The 14,948-nt window shown below is 43.2% G+C and overlaps 1 protein-coding gene across 2 annotated transcripts in view; it reads right to left on the bottom strand.

Annotated features, from left to right (window-relative positions):
• The window catches only part of LOC107204426 (endonuclease domain-containing 1 protein-like), a 158,852-nt gene that overhangs the window by 33,948 nt on the left and 109,956 nt on the right, over positions 1–14,948 (bottom strand). The window contains exons 4-5 of one of the 2 annotated variants that reach the window (XM_033514678.1): positions 5,105–5,706; positions 1,338–2,502 (exon numbers count right to left, since the gene is read on the bottom strand). The gene's annotated coding sequence lies outside the window, so the exon portion shown is untranslated. The remainder of the gene's footprint in view (positions 1–1,337; positions 2,503–5,104; positions 5,707–14,948) is intronic. The other variant, XM_015627511.2, reaches the window with a different exon arrangement.

Here is a 14,948-nt window from a genome sequence, read left to right as displayed (position 1 = left end):
GGCTCGGCCAGGGGCAGGGGAGCCAAGGAGCACCTCAGCGACCCCCCTGCACCAGTGCCTTCCAGGAGCTGGCATCTCCACCCCTGCATCCCACAGGACCCCTGGCTTCCCGCCCAGGACACGGCGATGGGTCACTGAAGTGACTCTTGAACGTTTGAACGCTGCAAACTCAAATCTGAGTTTAGAAAACAGCTTTGCGAGTTGAAAACCAAATGAAAACTGCCTTTTTTTAACCCTTGTTTCCTGAGTTGCTCCTACACATAAAACCTCTGCGTGGATTCAAGCATTCCCAGCCTGGCTAATGCAGGAGGACCAGGCAGTGAAGTCAGCTGGTCCTATGGCTTCAGAGATTGTGGAGCTGAAGATGGCAAAGCAGATTTGAATCAGATTTTGAATTTGTTAAGCCAAAGTGTTAAAACTGAAAACAGAGCACAGGACAGCTTCTCAAACCTCTCAGGTTATTCCCTCCGCTCTTCTGCCATGATTTAAAAAAACTAATCTTTTCACTATTGCTCCCAATGCCATTTCTGTGAGTCCATAAAACCACTTTCTTCTTGTCAGAGAATTCCGACGCCGGTGATTTATAGGCTTTGCTTGGAACACAGCACATAAGTACTTCACTTTTTCATTCGCCCTTTCTAAACGTTTTTAACGATCTGCTTCCTCAGATCTGTTTACATTTGGGACATTAAAAGCTAAGCAACAACTCCATTATGAGAAAGAACACCATAAAAATTCCACCATTGCCAGGAAACATCTCAATACAGTGACAAACGTAGCCACTCTCTCGTCCTGCTGCTCATCCGTAGGAAGACTGGTTTATAAATTATTCATGAGTGCCTTAAAATTTCCAAGCTAATCTCAACTAAAAAGTGGGGTTTTTTACACCATTGTTTCGCTCCAAAGTTCTCCAACTGGAATTTTGATTTGCATAGTGAAATCTTTAAATTTACTTGCACTGAATTTCTCTTTCCTTCAAGCTGTGATTTCAGTTCTCACACTGGAAACATAGTGGAGAGTCTTTACGTGACAACTTATTTGGAAGCCTGGAAATCCGTGATAATCCCCATGAATTTCCTGAGAAATTTAGGTTTTCCCAGAGGTGGTTTTTGAGCAGGTTTGGATTTGTAAGGATTTTGGCACCTTTCAGCAGGCAATCCCATCACCCCATGGCATTTTTAGTAAGGATGAACTATATGGGGGACTACCAAGCCATTCTCTTCCCAGTCTGTTTCACAGTAAGAACAGGCAAGATTGAAGATTAAATCATGGCAAAATCTAACAGAGAAAATCACTTTGGGGTCCTCTGGAGGCTACTAACAGAGCAGCTCACTCACCTGTGCTCGTGGATTTTACAGCTTTCAGTCTGTTCTGGGATTTAATCCACACGGTGGCATTGGAGTATCTTCCACGTAAAATCATCAATTATAAATAAATCCCACTGTGTTTTTATGCAGTAATATTATACAAGAACAGACAATCATGATATTTGAAGCAATGAAGTTAAAAGAGCTGATGTCTGTGCTCTGCCATGCATTGCTCAGCAAACTGCTGCCACAGCCGGCTCCTCCACACAGCGCTGATGCCCCTTCCCAGCCACTTCATCCCAAACTGTGCTGCTCCAAATGAGGGTCAGTGTGTGGTTCTCCAGGGGGGAATCCAGCCAGAGATATGCAGGGCTTGACACACTGATTGCTTTGGGAGAGCAGAGACCAAAAAAAACTTTATTCTGCAGCAATATGTGAATAATTCTTCTCTCTGAGGGTGGTGAGGCCCTGGCACAGGGTGCCCAGAGAAGCTGTGGCTGTCCCTGGATCCCTGGAAGTGTCCAAGGCCAGGCTGGATGGGGATTGGAGCAATCTGGGATAGTGGAAGGTGTCCTTGCCCATGGCAGGGGGATGGAACTGGACGGTCTTTAAGGTCCCTTCCAACCCAAAACAATCTGTGACTCTGAATTTCATTAGCACCAAAACACTGAAGTCAAATCTTTGTGATCCCAAGGCGCATCTCATCTTTTTGAGCCAAGGGGGCATTAAAAACCTTCTTTGACATGGAGTAAATTATTTTACTGACTTGCCCTCAGGACTGAAGACAGATCATCTGCTTCCATGGCAGGCTGTCCAGAGAGGAATCCTCTGGGGGAGACAGACATGATGCTGAGAAGGCAGCACAGACAGAAACTGCATATGAGGGGACTAAAATACCCAGCAATCCAGGCAGCAGAGCAGGCAGCCACACATCCCTCCATGGACTGTTCTTGGAAACTTGTTGGAAATCCAGTAGAGTGAGAATGACATCAGGAAAAACATTTTTTGCCTCCTATTTTAAGGAGCTGAGTGGGAACATCTTCTGACCCAGAGTCTGTAACCATTACATTGATCAGTACACACTGAACATCCTCTGGTCTGCCCAACAGCAGAGGGGGGAGCACGCAGCTGGTCCAGCTTCTCTGCTTGAAGCCCCAAGTTCTGGATGTTTCCAGAGGAGATGCACCTGCAGCACCTGGAGAAGAGAACCCAGCAGTTTGATGGACCATTGTCAGAAAACAGGAGAGCAGAACTGTTTTAATGATACCTGAAAAGTGACAACCTCTTGTTGTAGGCAGCTTAACCCAGGTTGCTTCACTGGAGTTTGCTTCACTGCCCTCACTGGATCTGATTCACCAGATAGTTAGAAATTCTAACACTATTTTCATTGGGATTACCCAAACAAGGAGGAATTTGCTCTGCTGGCACCTTTACACTGCTGTGAGCTCTAACAGCCTGTTTTACTGCACAGGAAAGCTCTGCCAACACAAGCCTCTGCTCTTCATACTTAGCAAAGGTCCCAGCAGGACTCGACCAGCCCACAGTAAAAGCTACAATACCCGAATTTATCCTCCTCGTACCTCTGCTGCCCATTCTGCACTGGAAATGTGTGCTAAGGACACAGCAGATCCCACACAAACAAGTTATTTTTGGTTAAGAAGTCTCAAACTGGCTTGAAGAAATCAGGGAGCATCTTGTAGAAAATCACAATTTTGTCTCATTTACTGTTCCACTCTTTCATAACCATCTTGTGCCTGGATGTTTCATCAATTAATGTTGAATATGGTATCAATTTTAATGAAAATTATAGTTCTGAACCTCCATTTATTTGCTGAGAAAACAAAGAATTTTGTCACTACCACCCCCAAGCACCTACGCAACATGACCAGGTTATTTCCCCCCCAGATTCCCAATATACAATGGATTTCACAGAACATCCTTATGTAGAAGCCTGACATTTCGAGGCTGTGATGCAAGATCACAAAAATTTCAGACAAATTAATTGCAACAATTGAAATTTAGGCTTGATGTAGCAGAATGAAGTGGTTTCAGGACTCATTAATAAAAAATGTGTACACTGTCAGACATTTCAGAAATATTTTTGCACTAAAAATTTCCCAATAGACATCATCTTTCTCTCCCTCTTATCCTACCATCCAGCACATTTTATATTAATCCAGAAGTGAGAGGGTTTTTTGGGAGAAGCAGTCGACTTCCAATGCTGCTTTTGGCTTAGTCCAAGTGTTGATTTCATTTTAAAATCATTCCAGAACACCGGCAACGGGACAAACTTTTCTGGCCATGGAAACAATCCCCCTGCACGTTGCATTTTGTGATTGCTGCAGGGTCTGTCAACAGGAGGACAGAGCAGACTTGCAAACAAATAGTTTAAGCTATCCACTGTGGTACCTGACTGACATTTTGAGACTCATGTAGGTTTTGTAGAGACCATTCTGCACCCAAATCTGAGTTGAGAGCAAACAGGATAAATTAAAAATAAAAACCAAAAAACTTCTCATTACATATGCCTTCCTCTTCCTCAGATATATTTTAAACTGAAATGCTTTTGTATCCATCATCACTTTTCTTCCTTTTTTCATCCTTTCTTTCCCTGTTGCTGTAAAGAAAATCCACCATGAGCAGGACCAGCAGCAACACTCACATCTGAAAAGACTTTCACGAGATCCAAGCATTTGGCAGCTCCGTTTTTCTGACTACATGGAGCAAAGAACCTCTTGCCTTTCAAGAGAAAGAATGAAAACGTTATTAACCTTCTTCACCTGTTTCTGCACCACTCTGTAACTGGTCTGAACCTTAAGACTGGCTTTTGTGTTAACAAGTTTCCTTGAAGTCAGACGTTTTGATCCTACATGCGCAGCACAAGCAGCAGATCCAAACAGATCCATCTGCTCCTTCAGGGACTTCCCACAAGAAATTGAAGCAGCTGTCTGCATGGGAGCTCCTTAGGCAGTGGATGTACTTAAAAACATGGTGATTACTTGCAAGTCACGCTTCCAACACCACTTAATTCTGCACAGCTTTTAACCTCCACAAGAACATCTGTCAAACCCCCTAAAACATGCAGTGCTCTGCATCATGCTGCAAACCCCCCATGCTGCTAGCCAGTCTACATTTTCCATATTTCAGTAATTTGTTCCATTAATTTAAGGGCTTAACCTACAGTCTTCTGTACTAAACACGGTCACTTTTTTTTTTTTTTTGGTACTAAAACTCACCACTTCTCAAAGCTCTATGAAAAATGAGACAAGAGCATGAAGGTGGATTTTGTGAATGGATGGAAGCAAGAGACTTGAGAGAAGTCACGAAACTCCTTTCTGGTTTGTGATTATCTTAATTAGAAATAAATTCCAACCCACTCCCACTACCCCAGGCTGTTCCAAGCCTTGTTCAACCTGGCCCTGGACACTTCCAGGGATCCAGGGGCAGCCACAGCTTCTCTGGGCACCCTGTGCCAGAGCCTCACCACCCTCACAGGGAAAAATTTCCTCCTGATATCTAATCTAACCCTGCTCTGTGTTTGAAGCCATTCCCCCTTTCCTGTCACTCCATCCCCTCGCCAAAATTCCTTCTCTGGCTTTCAATATACTTTCAGTATATTTTCATGTACATAAAAAAAAATTGGAGGGGATAAAAGGAAGGTAGATTTGCTTCCAACAACCAGCCACAACCTTAGAAATTCCTCTGAATATTCAAAAGCTCTACTTGTTCACAAAAAAACCTCTTTTTTAGTTACCCTATATGGAATAGTGGGAAAAGCAGTACATTGCTGAACTCACCAGGACATCCAGGAAAACATCCCCTGCTACAGGGATGCCTTGCTGCAGGCTGGTGTGTGACTCTTGCTGTAGGTTGGTTTGTTTTTTTAACTGCCAAAAAGCTGGATGTAGAATGACCAGCTGATTGCAGGATGATTTTCAGAGATTGTCTTCATGGTTAATGAGATCCTGCTGGAAGTGGGGACAGGACCCACCTCTGACTCTGCCTCCAGCCAGCTGTGTCTCCGAAGAGCTGAAATTTCGGAGAAATTCTTACATATTACACACCCTTGGAGAGGTGACTCAGGCTGTTTATGGTTTACTCTGTAACGAGTGTACAAGAGGAGACTGCAAGAAGCTCTCAGGCTGGCAGGGAAAACCTCCATGAGATCTTGCTTTCAGCACGTCCAGAGTACAGGAGCTGCAGATTGGAAGGTTTCCTGCTGCTCCTAATTTCCTCATACCTCACAGACAGATCATTAAACCAACAGGGTGGGGTTCTTCTTCTTTGATCCAAAGTCCACACTGGTTATTCTCACTGGGAAAACCATCTCCCTTCATCTTCCCTCTCAGCACTGCAAGGCTTTCCGAACCATTCCAAGGATCGTCTTCACACAGAGGACCTAAACCAAGACCTTGGGTTATACATTTTACAATTCTCCGCCTCTTAGAGTTTAAACTTGTAGCATTTCTGAATTCAGCAACTCCATTCACTAAAATAACACACTTCCCTAATTTCATACCCTTAAAGCTTCTCTCTGGAGCCTCTTGTGTAAAAATTCACGAGGTGCAATTCCCCAATCACTATAACCGATTTCAAATGGTGCTAGAAATTATTATTGACTCTGAACACCAAAAGAAATCAGTCATCCTCTAAAGGGGTTACGGAGATCTGCAAGGATGAAGAGTTATGTGCTGGACAGCATTTCACATTGGAGAATTTCCAAATACTTGGTGTTATTCTTATTAAAGCACTGGTGAGAAAACAAAGGTTTAGACAGTGAAAATTTTCAAAATCAACCATTAGGTACACACATTTTTTAATACAATAAAATACTTCAAAAAATATAATCTTCAAACGCTCCTGCAGATTTCAGCAGACTTGGACAATGTGACCAACCACCTGTGGGCTAATTCTCAGCTGCTGGCCATTTCCATGAGCACATCCAGCCACCAACCTGCACACTGGGAAGTCTTGCCACACAAAATAGATAACACATTCTGATCTGCCCACACCACAACACACCACAACAAAAAGCTGAACATGCAGGAGGGGTACAAACAGCATCCAGAACTCCCAGTGCTTCAGTGCAGAATTACCTGTTTCAAATTTGATTGTCTTGTATGATACACGTACAAAGTATTTACAAGTGTGATGAGGTAGTAAGAAAAACCACTGAAAACAGGTTTTGAGTTAAAAATTAAGAGCACATGTAGATCCCTTCCTTACTCCTCACCATGTTGTATGAACTAGTTGTAGTAGTTTTTACTAGTTGTGGCATTAAAATCAGCATCTTCTACACTGAGTTACAGTTCTGTGTTTTACTTTTTTGCCTTGTTTCTGTCTCAAAACCTTCCTGGGTTCTGAAGTTGTTCCTCACCACTTACAAATATTATAAACATGATGACAGCAGAATTTCTGCCTTTGAAATCTTTGCATTGCTCTCCCAGAGGTCACCTGGGTCACAGACCCCCAGAGTCCCCCTGAGGGACTTTGTTTGGTGGTGGAGGTAAATTGGAATGGCAGAACCACACAAGGAGAATCTTGACTTTCTCTTCTTTTCCTCTGAGGCTCCCGAGGGTCCGTTTCCCTGATGAAGGCAGGCATTCTTCCTCCAAGAACACTGATTTCAAATGGTGCTAGACAATGAATAGTTAAATCTAAACCACCATATGAAACCAGCTTCCTGAGGGAGCTTGAGTCTAGCTGGGAGGATATTCCTGTAACAATAAATTGGAAATGCCACAGAAGAATACCTAGCCACGTCGGGTTTTTATTTTTCCTGTTAAACAGTTGATGCTTTTTTCTTATTCTTACCCTTGATTTTGGTTTGAGTCACTCAAATGCTTGCTTCTGTTTTCTATTACAGTGCTACCAACAGCAAGAGAATTGCTTGCAGCAGTGTCACTCAGAGGAATTTTGTTAGTCAAGCCTGAACAACATGTACAAGGCTTTAACAAGGAATGAAGGACCTTCATCCTGCTTGTGCTGCTGCCTTTTATTAACACATTCTGTCTGCTAAGCTCTGCCCACAGCACGACTACACCCAGACAAACCAGCAAGGGCAGCACTGCTGCAAAACTCCCTCTTGTGACAGCAAAACATGTAAGATGTTACCAAATCTTCAACAGCACAAAGATCAGTGTGTGACAGAAGCTGCACATCAGTGCCTAAAGGTTGAATATTCATCCCAAAGGTTATGCAGGGAGCCTGGAAACCTGCCCACCTGTCAGCCAGCTCTGGCTGGGGTGGGATTTGCAAATTAGGGGAAAAGTGTGTCTCCAAACCTTATGTTAAGGACTGAGTTGATTATGGGCTGTTCAGACCTGGCACTTAGCACCTGGAGCCAGCACAGCTTCTTAGAAGTCTGACAGAGGGTTCTTTCCTGGAAATCTGCTACTGAAGTGTGTTCTAGACAATTTATCCCCTTTCAAACTGATTTTTTTTTTTAATAACCTCTCTGCAGCTCCTCATCTCAGCTGGCAGAACAAACATCAGACCCAGAGCACATCTGCAGAGCGGTGTCGAGCAAGTCTTGAGTGTTTGCACAGCCCCGCTCCCAGTGACACGTCCTGGGAAGCTCTCAGGTACACCACAGCCTCTCAGAAAGGAACAAATCACCACGGGCAGCGGCACAGAAGGCACCACAAAGTGTCTGCATGGCAGAGGGAGGCACAGACACAGCGTGCCCCATCTGCTGCAGAACAACAGTTTCAAGGAAAACAACCCATCGGAGCAGGCTGGGCCTCCGCAAGCAGGCAGTTCCTGCAGTTACTGGAAGAGCTGTCACCACGCCAGGCCACATCAGCACTGGATTTATTGTGCAGCTTTTCTGTCCAGAAAGTGCCTGTGTGGAGCAGAGCAGGCAGGAAGCAGCAGGACAGAGCTGTGCCCGTGTCCCCGGGCTCTGCCCTGAGCATGCAGCTTCCTGGGAATCTTCCACACTCACAAAACACTAATGGGTAAAATAAAGCTGCTTTAAAGCACAGGCAGAACCAAACTCTTTTTCCTTCAGCCATGCAGAACTCTGGAATTTTGCCTTGCTGCAGTGTTTTCAAGAAGAATGAAGCATTTTTTTCCTCCTGCAGTATATTAACACCTGGATGTGCTCCGTACCTGCCTCTGGAAGCCCAGTGAAAGCTGATTTTAATTGACCAGAACTACAGAACCACTGAGGTTGGAGAAGACCTCCGAGATTACTGAGTCCAACCTTTGGCTTAATACCACCATGCTCACTAAACTGAACCATGAAGTGCCAGGTCCACTTGTTTTTTGACCACTTCCAGGGATGGTGACTCCATCACTGCCCTCAGCCTGTTTCAATAGCTAACAACTCTTTCAGTGGAGAAATTTTTCCTGATATCCAACCTGAACCTCTGCTGGTGAAACTTGAGGCTGTTTGCCATCATCCTGTCACTTGTTACCTGGCAGAAGAGGCTGATTCCACCTCACCACAGCATTCCCTCAGACAAATGTTGGTCTTCATGTAAATAAAGTCTTCCCCGAGTCTCCTCTTCAACCCTCAGCCAGTCCTTGTAGAATTGACATTCCAGACCCCAAACCACCATCCAGGATGAACCCATCTGTCGAGTCCTGAGGACAGGCAGCTCTCAATCTCCTTCTCTTCAGGGGGCAGAAAACCATGTGAAAGAAATAATTACACCTGTTCCTCAAGTTTCATCACCTGCTGACACGCAGATCTCTTTTCATTTACCCCAAGGACAACAAACCCAACCAGCTCAGACTAGGAATCCAACTCCTGAAGAGGGAAATCAAGCCAGTGTGGACAGTTCTCACAGAGGGTATCTGTCAGCAGCACAGCTAACACAATCCTCTCCAAGAAAATCTTCATGAAAAAAAACGAAGAAACATGAGATCCATCTGTGAAACAAGGAGAAGCAGGGGCACTTCCCAACTGTCTCCCCTGGACAAGGCTAATTCCTGCTGCAGCATCTTTTCCATGCCGTTGTATCCATGACATCCACGGATTTGGAGCTGAAGTCCAGCTGCCTGGCTCTGCCTTTACCACCAGCCTTAGGATGGTTGCAGACCACAGCTTCTCCATGTGGCTGTCCAGACAGCAAATCCTGCCATTTAATATCATTTGCACTTTTGAAGAAAGCATCTTTCAAAACTTGTAATAACTCTGTGTGTTTCTAGAACAGCCTAACGAGAAACACGCTCGCACCAGGGCTGTAAACTGTCATTTCTAAATTGGAAAACCAAATGAACTGCAGATAGAGAGCTATTGTGCTGCTCCAAGATGCCTCCTTCTAATTAGGTGCTGGAAGTTTTAAAACAGTTTCAAATCTTGGACTGCTCCATCCTTCTCAGATTTAATGATCAGAAGAGCTGAGGGGAATTTCCTCGTTGAACTGGGAAGAAGAAAAACAGAGAAGTTAATGTCTTCACATTTACAAGTAAGAACTTGGGAAACAGGAAAGAACAAACCCAGAGTTCAATGACTTAGACAAAAACTGTAGATGGAAGAGCATCTTGCTACACTTAGGTTTCTGCAGTTACAAATTAAGTGCTCTGTAATCCTCCAGAGAAAATTATAGGAATGACATGTCATTGACTTTAAGCTCTAATCTTACAAGCTTCATAATTCATGTTTTTATTTGACATTGATGGGATCACTTGAATGAGTAAAGTTTTGTCTGCAATTAAAGAACTGCAAGAATGGAGTTTACTAAAGCTTTATTTTGCTGTTAAATCATTTTAGTGATTTACAGGTGGTTTAATGGCATTTAAATGCTTACTAGGGAACCCCCTCTCTTCCAGTGATGAATTCCTGCAGAATTCCTACACTTGGAATGACATGAGAACTGTCTGTGACTCCAAGTGACAACTGTGGGCACTTTATCCCATTAATCAGGGATAATCAGACACAACATGCACAGGGTGCAACTTGGAAAGACTTCCATGGTGGACTAATGATTCTGTACAGGAAATTAATTAAAAAATAAGTCCTACTGCTTCCTTTCCATGCTCTGCCATAACAGGAGCTGTGCAAATGCATTTTGTTAGAGCTGCACTCACGACAGCTTTATGATCCATCTGAATCTGCAGACAATGGCCTGTGAGAACATCACATCTGACAAACTGCTCAACTTACTGGAACTTTTTAAATCCCTTTTATTTAAAATAATAATAAAATGTGGAGCCAAGGGAAGATGACAGAGTGACAAGTCTGCAGAAAGGCTCTGTCTGTACCATGGGAAGGGACTGTGTGAACTTCCTACTTAACGTCTGGCCATGGATCTCATTTATGAGCTGCTGCAGACACCCCATGGCATGATGGAGATGGAGGAGCCACTGAGAAATTATCTGTCAACTGAAAAACCAATTAATACTAACTGCAGTGAGAAAGAACTGTCTACCCAGATAGAAACTGGGATTGTGAAGTCAGTTACAGATGTCTTTAAGGGATTTTTTTTTTTTGTCATTTTTAAGTTGAACTTAAACCACAGCTATTGGGGAAAAGCTGCTTTATCTTTTCTTTTTCTGCACCATCAATCCCCCAGCGTTTTCACCACCAGCTTAATGAATTCCAACTATCAAGAGAGCTCATCCGCTCTGTAATTTGTCTTTTTTTGTTCCCTTCACTAAACAAGCAGGAAAAATGTTTTTAATTTGCAAGGCTGAATAAATACCTACTGTGTTTGCCAAGACTTTATTGACATTCATGGCTGTCTACAAAGCTGACTGACTTCTCACAGAGATGGTTTATCTCCTCAAGTAAAAAAAATAAACCTGCCCTAACAAGAAGATGTTAATCTTCCTTAATAAAATAAATGAAAAGCAGTAGTTCAATAAATAATCCTGTGGCTAGTGAAAGCCCTTCATTCAGGATATGGTCCCAGAGCAGATTTTTGTTGACAACAAGATCACACAGCACTGGGACACCCTCCAGTGCTCACTGCTGCCTCTGATGCTGCACTTCTTGTCACCTTCAGCAGTACCAATACGACTGCCTGTGGGCCATGAAATTCATTCAAATGATTCTAATACAAAGAAAAAAAAAATGAAGCGTTTCTTTTCTTGACTGAGTTATTTTCAGTCATCTGGTTTTCCACACGGTCAGGGAAGAGGTGGCACTGCATTGCTGCTGGGCTGGAAATGAATGGCTGGGAGTGGGCAGAAACTGATTAAGCTGGCACTAGAAAAAGACATGAAGTGTGGAATTACACCTTGGATAGCATCAAATCCCATCTCTCTTGCTCAGCTGGTCATGAGGAGCTGAGATGAGTTTCAGCCTGCAAGGAAACACAGTTCTTGAACTTTCACAAGAAAATCAATACTCTGAACTCTGAGGTTCTTATTCAAGTTTTAGTGGATTTTTACACAAGGCTCAACCTTCCCCATAGGCAGGCTTGCCTGAATTTTTCCATCTGAATTTCTCTCATTGAACAATTCTGTTGTCTTAAAAAGAGCAACGTGCAAGAAACAATCAAAGCCTCCACAGCTGGAATTTAATCTTCAGAAGGTCTGTGGTGGCTTGATATAAACAGTAAGAAAAAAAAATTGGGTCATTTGGGAGGAAAATAATGACAAACCATTACTGAAAAGATTCCTGATGACAGTACTTCACATTCCTTCCTGTTTAGCTGCACTGAGAAGTGCTATAAAGTGAAGAGATCTGGGGAACATTCCTCTGCAACAGGGAAAGAGCCCTCAAATGAAGGCAATTATTTCCCACTACTGAAACATCCCATTTACCCATTATTCAGGCACACCATGCATTTATCTTTGTACTTTCAAAGCTCCTCAAAGCTTTGAGCAGGAAAGGCCTGATGGCTACAAGGTATTTACAACAACTGATACCTAAGAGGGACAAGGATGTGCTGTACCTGAGAAAAAACAGGCTCTACCATGTACAGCTTTATTTATATACTTCTGGAACAATTCATTGCTGACAGGTTTGTCCTCAGAATCTGGAAGAAGAGAACACCAGAAGCTGTTTGAATTAGTCCCCTCTGTGTTGTTCTGCAAAGAGATGAATTAAAACACAACTTGAGAATCATTTTTCTTTTCTTCCAGGTTTCACACAGACTTTTTAACCACATTATGACTCCTCACAATCTGTAGTTGTGTGAGTGCACTCACAGTCAGAACAGGCAATCGAGGTGTGCCACTAACCCATCACTAAATACAGGCATCATGTTCCCTATGGAAAGAGTAATTTTGGATTAGAGCTCACCAAAAATTCATCAGAAAAAACCTGCTGTCTTTGTTTCATAACAAAATGTGTGTGTAGGCACTCCTTGTGAGATGTATCCAAAGATACATCCAAAGCTCCTGGTAGAATCCCTGGAGCTGCAGTCCACTTGTGCACTGACTGTGGCAGTGGTGCCACAGGGAACTAATTCTTTGTGGAGGCAGAATCCATAAATAGCAGGTGCCAGAGAATCACCTGCTGCACAGAGCAACATCCTTGACGTAAAAGTTGTCTCAGATTTACTCTGAACTCTGTTTTGAAACCTCATCAGGCTGATTTTGGGGATTAGCAGGGAAGGAAATCCTAAAAATACAAAAGCAGGCTTATCAAGCTGGGGGAAAGGCAGTTAAGATGTTTTTGTGACAAAGGCTTCAGGATATGAATTATGCATTAACAAAAACTGACTTCAGTCTGGATGGGAGGAGGGAGATTTCTGTGCATCCAAATCCCAGCACAACGGGCACAAGCTGCTCTGCAGGGAATTACACAGATCCTGTACAAACACTATCCATTTCAGAATCTCACTCTCCTTTTTGCCTGCGTATTATTTGGTGCTAATTGTGAGAATCTGAGGCAGAAAACCACAAATAACCTGAGAAATCCTTGGAATCCATCTCCATCCAATTCAGAGAGGGCTACTGAAACCATAAGGAAGCAGGAACAATCTGGCTTCAGCCTCCCTCTATTTCTGTCCACATTCCCACCCTGTGCCCATCACCATAGCAGCTGACTGCTCCTTCTGCAAAACACCAACCTTTGGGGCAGCAGAGGCAGGAAAATAGAGGGTTTGTTTTTTCCCCAAGTGGATAATCATATGCTGGACAAAAGCAGCTGATGTTGTATTTTAGAAATTGGACAGGACAGCCATAATAAAAAATGTAATTCCCTGCTGATTGCTGAGGTACATTAATGAGGGTATGATAACGAAGCAGCCACCCACAATAGAACTCACTGTTGATTGTCCATGTCTTACATTATAAAAACACTTCATTTTCATTGCCACCGCTGCTGTAGACATTTAAAATCATCTCTGTGGGGTCTGGGAGAGAAACAATGGCCATTAAGAATAAAAACCAAAAATATTTCTTCAGCTTAAAACAGTTCTTCTGACTTAAAGCTTTTGGGACGTAAGAGCGATAAGCATCATTTTTAGCAACCACCTCGGCACCGTGGCTGTTATATAACTTTCAATAGGAGCTCTAATCCCACCCCTGAGCAGAAATGCCCCTGTCATGAAGCACTCCAAAGCTACACCTGCTGTTTGCATCCTCGTGCCATGAGCTGGACCACAGCCACTTCTGTCCCTACAAAGTGAGCTCTCAAAACCAGGCACCCGCACCCGCTCACTCCCTGCTTATCTCCAGCACTGGATTAATTTGTGCTGCTCCACACATCATCGTGGCACTTTGTCTGTCAAAGCATGCAAAGTGACCTGGAAGGAACTGCTCTCATCCGTCTTTGGAAAATAACAATAATCAGCACAAAAACATTTATTAGTCTGTGTTTTTTTTTGTCTGATGTAACACAAACTCAAGACTACTCCACGATTACCAGGGAGGAAGCGAAATTAAAATTATCACACAGAAAGAAGATAACAATTAAGAAAGATAGGAAGTTCAATCAGACCACTTCAAGTTTTAACCTCAGCTTAATTCCCACGCCTCAGGAACACACTGCAGAGGACCTTTCAAAGACAAATATTCTGTACTACTCCCATCACATATGACACTGCAAAAAAAACCCCTGAAACCCAAGCCAGGAATATTTTCAGAGTGAAACAAAGCACTTTAGAGAACCTTTCCTTGTTATGCTGAAGAAGAAAAGAGGCTGGATGGGGCACTGAGCAACCTGAGACAGTGGAAGGTGTCCCTACCCATGGCAGAGGGTTGGAAGTAGATGGTCTTGAAGGTCCCTTCCAACCCAAACCATGCCGTGATTCTGTGAAGCAGAAATCAGTATTTTTTAAAGATATTCACTTCCTACATTCTGCTGCTGCACAGTGACAAATACACATGCCAGATACATTTATATATTACATACTTCACAGCAGGGAAAATAACCAGTGCAGAGATCTTACTCCATCAATGTACTGGAAACAGGAATTATTTACCTTTCAATTTGCACAAATTTATAAGCAGGTTTTCCCTCAAACAACATGTTCTTCCTCTGGCAAATGCAAAAATGCACTCTTGAAATCAGCACCTGGAATTTATAAAATAGTTTATTTAAATGTGTGTTTGCATTTCCACTTTAGCTTCCCCTTGTGAAATGCAGGGAAGTCACATGGCTGTGGTAAAAATAAAGATTTTAGGGATTGATTGATGCTCTGTTAGCCATGCTAGGGACTGGAAGATCCAGATGAGAGGGATCTTCACTGCATGCTGAGCAAGGATCATCTGGATCAACTGGTAAACATCTGGCAG

This window comes from Parus major, chromosome 1A, assembly GCF_001522545.3.
Source record: "Parus major isolate Abel chromosome 1A, Parus_major1.1, whole genome shotgun sequence".
In the NCBI taxonomy this organism is placed as follows: Eukaryota; Metazoa; Chordata; class Aves; order Passeriformes; family Paridae; genus Parus; species Parus major.
The sequence above is the reverse complement of the archived record's forward strand: the minus strand, read 5'-3'. Positions and strand labels throughout refer to the sequence as shown.